Genomic DNA, 6,689 nt, shown 5'->3' with positions numbered 1-6,689 from the left:
ACTTCTGTCTGATTGACTGAACACTGCAGACTGTACTGAACCAATCAAATATTAGATCTTACAAGCTATGCAAAACTGGTACAGCTGCAGTGAACAACCTGAAGATCTGCATAAAGAATTTAAGGTCACTAGAGCAATGTTTCACATACAAAAATCACCTGGAAGTTGGACGATGTTAGCTCTGTTTCATAAGCAAGTATATGATTAGTCATTAAATAATTTTACAGTTTACAGGAGGACAATAAAACTGAAAATTATACGTGGTACTGTATATAGACATAAAGTATCTGAATTTGCAAACTCAGGTAAAAATTCAGAAGTTTCCTCTTTCGCACGATTTGAAAAGTACCTGTTCTGGTCTGTAATAATGTTTTTGACTGAAGAATACTTCAGTTCCTTACCTTGTAAATCTATATTGAGGATGTTGTCAAAATCTTTTTATCCATTAGGAGGTACCATTGATTACCCTTCTCAAATTTGGCTGTCCACAGAAGTTGATCTCTATCGTATGCTGGCTCCATAATGGTATGCAAGCCATAATATTAATTGGTGGATCAACACCAGAACCAATCTCAGTGAAGACTGTACTTGCCTCAAGAGTTTTTTCAATTTTTCTTGCTTCAGTTTTGTACTTCAACTTCAGTGGGTGTGAAAATTATCTTTAGAGCTAAGTTGAAGCTCTTCCAGTATTCCAAGTCACAGTAAACAAGTTGCAATGTGCGGGTGGCACTTACTGTACACGTTGAGAGAATAAATTCCCATCGGTTGCCAATGCTGTTAATGAACACATTGCATTCTAAGAAAAGTTCACAGGGCGCTGGCAAAAGCCTCCACATAAAACAGATCATTCTCCACAATTTCGGCCACCTTTAATGTGATTCCATTACCAGACATGCCTTCCCCTCTTCCCCTTTCAGCATTTCAGTGACTATTCTTATCATGATTTCCTGGTCTACTGTCCATTCTCACCACCCTACTCTCTTCTTGTGACACTTTCCCTTGCAACTGTAGGTGATGCTATGCTTAACTTTTCACCTCTTCCCTTTTTACCATCCAGGGACCAAAATAACCTTTCCAGGTGAAACTGCAATATATTTGTGCTTCTTCTAACCTAGTGTACCGCAGTCCATGTTCACAATGCACCTTCCTCTACATTGAAGAAACCAACTACAGATTGGGTGATCACTTTATGGAAGACCTGCAGTAATTTTGCAGGAGCAACCCTGATCTTCCTGCGGCCCTTCACTTTAATTCCTCATCCCACTCTCAACACTGGCGTACTGCTCTGTGGAGTCTTAAGTCTGATACTGTCGTAGTGAGGAAAACACAAGCCTGAGGAAGAGCACCTCATCTGCTGTCGGGGCACATTGCAGCCTACTGGAACTCAACACTGAATTCTGCAACTTTAGGTAACTTGATTTATGCCAGTGCCCGTGATAATGGTTCAACTTGTTTGTTTTTTTTTGTGCCAATTTTTTTTCCCTGGAAGTGAAGAATTTGGGAAGATAATTGAGAATTTTCATCAACAGCACAGCCAGCTCACAAACAACTCATGCCCCATGCCCCCTGCCCTTGCCCTTGATGTCCCAATGTCAACCGACTGCCTTATATGGAAGCTATAAGGACTGGAAAATTGTAAATGTCACTCCATTCTTTAAGAAGGGACGGAGGCAAAAGGCGAGAAGTTATAGTTCGGTTAGCCTGACTTGAGTAATTGGTAACATGCTGGAGACCACCGATGATGAGTTGTAGGGGTACTGGAGGCTCGTAACAAAATAGGCAGATGTCAGTATGGTTTCCTTAAGAGGAAATCTTACCTGCAAATCTGTTGAAATTCTTTGAGGAAATAACTGGCAGGATAGACAAAAGAGAGTCAGTTTGGATTTTCAGAAGGCCTTTGAGAATATGCTGTACATGAGGCTGCTCAACAAGACAAGAGTCTATATATTACTGGAAAAATACTAGCATGGATAGAAAGTTGTCTTACTGGCAGGAGGCAAAGAGTGGGAATACAGGGGGGGTCTTGTTGGCTGCTGGTGACTAGTGGCATTCCACAGGGACAGTGTTGAAACTGTTTCTTTTTATGTTGGATGTCAATGATTGAGATGATGGAATTGATGGTTTTGTGGCCAGGTTTGTAGATCATACAAAGATAAGTGGAGAGGCAGGTACTGTTAAGGAAGCAGGGAGCCGTTAGAAGAACTTGGAGAGATTCGGAGAATGGGCAAAGAAGTGGCAGATGAAGTATAATTCAGGAAAGTGAATGATCATGGATTAGTAGAAGGAATAAAAGTGTAGACTATTTCCCAAATGGGGAGAAAATTATAAAACAGAGGTGTAAAGTGACATGCGAGTCCATGTGTAGGATTCTCCCAGGGCTAACTTTCAAGTTGAATCGATGGTAAGGAAGGCAGTGTTCACACTCATTTTGAGAGAACTTAAATATAAAAGCAAGAATGTAAGGTTGAGGCTTTATATGGTGATGGTCAGACTGTACTTGGAGTATTCTGAGCAGTTCTGGGCCCTTATCTCAGAAAGGATGTGCTGGTATTGGAGAGGGTGCAGAGGAGGTCCACGAGGATGATCCTGGGAATGAAAGGATTAACATATGAGGAATGCTTGATGGCATTGGGCTTAGAAGAATGAGGGGTTCTCAGTGAAACCTGTTGAATATTGAAAGCCCTAGGTAGGGTGGACTTGGAGAGCATGTTTCATATAGTTTGGGAGTCTGGGACCAGAGTCTGCAGCCTCAGAATAGAAGGACATTCCTTTAAAACAATGATGTGTGGAAATGTCTTTAGCCAGAGGGTGGTGAATATGTGGAGGTTTTGCACTTAGCAAGAATAGACCAGGGTAGGACTTACACAATGAATGGTAGGACACTGAGGAGTGCAGTAGAACAGAGAGGTCTAGGAATTCCAATCTATAATTCTTTGAAAGTGGTGTCACAAGTAGACAGGGTTGTAAAGAGAGTTTTTGGCACATTGGTCTTCATAATCAAAGTATTGAGTACAGGTGATGAAATGTTATGTTGAAGTTGTATAAGATTTTGGTGAGGCCTAATCTGGAATATTGTGTGCAGTTCCAGTCACCTACCTACAGGAAAAGTACCAATAAGATTGAAAGAGTGCAGAGTAAATTTACAAGGATGTTGCCAGGAATTGAGGACCTGAGTTATAGGGAAAGGTTGAACAGGTTAGGATTTTATTCCCTACAGCGTAGGAGAATGAAGTTGGATTTGATAGGTGTACAAAATTGTGAGGAGTATAGATAGGATAAATGCAAGCAGGCTTTTTCCATTAAGGCTGGGTGAGACTAGAACTAGAGATCCTGGGTTAATGGTGAAAGGTGAAATGTTTAAGGGGAACATCAGGGGGAAAACTTCATCACTCATAGGGTGGTGAGAGTGTGGAATGAACTGCTGGTGAAAGTGGTGGATGTTGGTTTAATGTCAACATTTTTTAAAAATTTGGGTAAGTACATGGATGGGAGTGGTATGGAGGGCTATAATTCAGGTGCAGGTCGATGGGACTAAGCAGAACCACAGGTAGGCACAGAGTAGGTGGGCCGAAAGGCCTGCTTCTGTGCTGTAATGTTCTGTAACTAAGTGACTCAGAATGTTTCCCAATTTCTTCCCTATCACTGATGCTATACTGACTTACCTGAAAGGAGGGTGCCACATTTGCTTTCCTTCAGATAGTTATCTGGTACCTTATCAGTCTCAGGGGTTGAGCAAATTCCTCTCTTGCATCCCACAGTAGTCCTGAGGATTTCTCTACCTTTGTGCCTGTTCAGACATCTAAAATATCCTATTTTTAAATGATAATATGTTCTGGAATGTTACTATCCATCCTTCTGAACAATGTTCTTCTCATTGGTGAACGCAGATGAAAAACATTCAATTAAGGCCCCACCTGTGTCCTCCATCTTCACACATGGATTTCCATTTTTGTCCTTTACTCTTTCCTTGGTTACCTTTTCTGCTCTAAATATATTCCAGCCAATCTACCTCATTGTGACCTTACACTTTATTGTTACCTGCACTGCATTTTTTCAGCAGCTTTTACACTTTACACTGTATTGTTATTGTTTTCACCTTAGTCAACCTCAGTGCACCATTAAATGAATAGTATGCAAGACAAGTTTTTCCACTGTACATTGATACATGTGACAATAACAAACCAATGCCAATACACATACTATATTTCTGACTGTCCTTTGCTATTTTCAGTGTCTGACATATGTTTTCTTTTTTGGCCTTAGTCCAGACATCAATCTCCCATGACAACCAGGGTTCTTTAGAATTGCTTTCTGTACCTTTCACACCCTTTTAGGAATAGTTTATCATTAACTCTCCTTACAATTTTGAATAGCTCCTATTATGATGATATACACCTACTTATAAGTTATTGTTCACAGTCTATTTTTGTCAGGTGCTATTTATATTAAAATCAGCTATTAACTCAATTCATGAGATTACATTTCCTATGCAGATCTTCAAAAATTATCTGGGGAGGAGCCTTGTCCTGGTCCAAATAAGAAGTTCAGCAAAATGGCCTGGTCAGAAGCAGAGGTTCCTCCTGTAAGCCGAATGGTGGAAAGGTTGTATACTAAGTGGGGGCAGGTGTCTTGAAAAAGTAGGCCTACCTGATACTTCAAACCTAGCTAGCAGTCTTGACACCCATAGAAAGGAAAATATTGTCCTCTATTTGCTAAAAATTACCTAGGTTAGCCGATCTCTCAATAAGCCTTCCTGCCTCAACAGCATAAAGCTGAGGTTTATTGGTGGATGGCTCACAGTAACAAGACTGATTGTTGATTTAGGGATTTAAATTTGTATGTTTCTGTAAAACAAATATCAGGAAAAACACTCAGAAGATGTAATAATAACGACATTTTATGTTTGCATTTGAGGGTTGTCACTAAGTCAAGAATTCATTCTCCTACTTATGTAGTTCAGTCTTTGCACATGCCACGTTTACTTAAAGCTGGAATTTAATAATTTACAAATGTCTGGTGTGCTCTTGCCTTTTAAGGCTTTCTTGAAATGAAGTTCACTGAATGAACAAAATTATGAACAGATGCCTCATTCAAGGAGAAAATTTGGCCATAAAGTACATGAAAGTATGTGGTTTTTGGATCAAATCGTGGAAATTTCTTCCAGAGCAAGAAGTATACCTTCACCATAGCCGTTCCAATGGTTCAATAGAAAGACTCATATTATCTTCTCAAAGGCATTGAGGAATAGACAATAAATGTTGCTCTTTCTATCAGTGTCCAATTCCCATGAATGAGATAAAAAAGCACCCAAAAGCTTATTTTAAATGCTACATAAACTACATTTTAAAAATTGAACTTCATTATCTGTGGAGTAATTAGAATAAATATTAATATGTACATGAACTTTTTATCAGAATATAAAAGTGTAATATCATAAATTTAAAAGGAGTGAAGTGGGCTGATTTAGAAATCTGAGTTTCGACAGGTGTATTTGTTGCTAATTCTTGAAAGAGAAAAACAATTTAATTTTATGAGAGTGCAGGATTGATGCAGGAAGCTGTTTCTGTGGTTGACAATCAACCAAGATCTTAGTTTTGGTGCTGAGATACAACCTAGGATGCACTGGGACACATCATTAGTAATCTGGGTTCATTGGGTGTTTCGGGTCTTTCAATGTCAGACATCCTTGCCCAGACAACCCAGCCAGGGTTGATCAAGGCCCGGCTTGTGTCCCGGCAGCATTGGTCCACGGGTCACATCCCTTGATCCATAGCCATATAGAGGCTCACTCAGCAGCCTCTGTGATGGTCCTGATGTCCGTTTGTAGTCCTTATAATGCCAAAGATAGAATAGGTTCTGCAGAGTGAAGAACCAGCAAAACCTTTACACCCCAGCTCTATAGGTTTGAATTACATTGAACGTTCAAGCAGGCGCAAGGGGCTGAATTTCTCCTCTTGTTATTATTTCTAATATTCTTTTGTTTTGATGATTAACATGCCAATGAGTCATTTGACATAATGGAAACAGCAGGCACATTAAAATCCACCATCTCAGAGTGACTCACCTCACTACTGCTGAACAGAATACAGAAACAAATGCAAGCAGACAGATATTTTGGCTTTAATTTTCTAAAGCTGCTTAGGAATATTTAGAAAGTGTTCTAATCAGCAGCAATTCACAAATGTACAGTATATAAACAATCTAAACCTTGGCTACTGAGTGGATTCTACAACTGGAGCCTAGTAATTCAATCTTGCTTGGAAATAGTGTCACAGGGAGTAGCAGGGCCATAGGGAGCAATGGGCTATTTTTGTCGCCTGAAAGCATTTTTTTTTTTTTTGCTGAGATCTTGTCAAAATGATTAGGCATGTAGCCAGGATGTGTGCTGCTACTCTGGCTGCATGTCTTCTTTGGGAGGTTGGAAATTAAATTTCTCTGATGTGGCCAGCACTAGTTGCCCTGGACTGGAGTTAAAGTACATCATTGTTGCAGAAGCTGTTGGAAGAGCACTGAAGTTCTTCATTACTGCTTTATGGAATATGGTGCAGACTGTTGATAGGAAAAAAGAAGGTCCACTCACTTCAGAGGACTGAAAGCTCCATCTCAGTCCACCTCATCGTGCACTGGGGACCTCCTCTGCGGAAGAGTATGCATTTCTCATATTGGGTTTATCAGTTTTCTCAGAGATC

General features: G+C 40.0%; 1 protein-coding gene across 4 annotated transcripts in view; it reads left to right on the top strand.

Moving 5' to 3' along the window:
* LOC134357328 (ninein) overlaps window positions 1-6,689 on the top strand; it is a 113,725-nt gene that overhangs the window by 24,654 nt on the left and 82,382 nt on the right. The gene's annotated exons all lie outside the window — the stretch shown is intronic.

The sequence above is a fragment of the Mobula hypostoma genome, chromosome 16, assembly GCF_963921235.1.
Source record: "Mobula hypostoma chromosome 16, sMobHyp1.1, whole genome shotgun sequence".
Classification (NCBI taxonomy): domain Eukaryota; kingdom Metazoa; phylum Chordata; class Chondrichthyes; order Myliobatiformes; family Myliobatidae; genus Mobula; species Mobula hypostoma.
The sequence above is the reverse complement of the archived record's forward strand: the minus strand, read 5'-3'. Positions and strand labels throughout refer to the sequence as shown.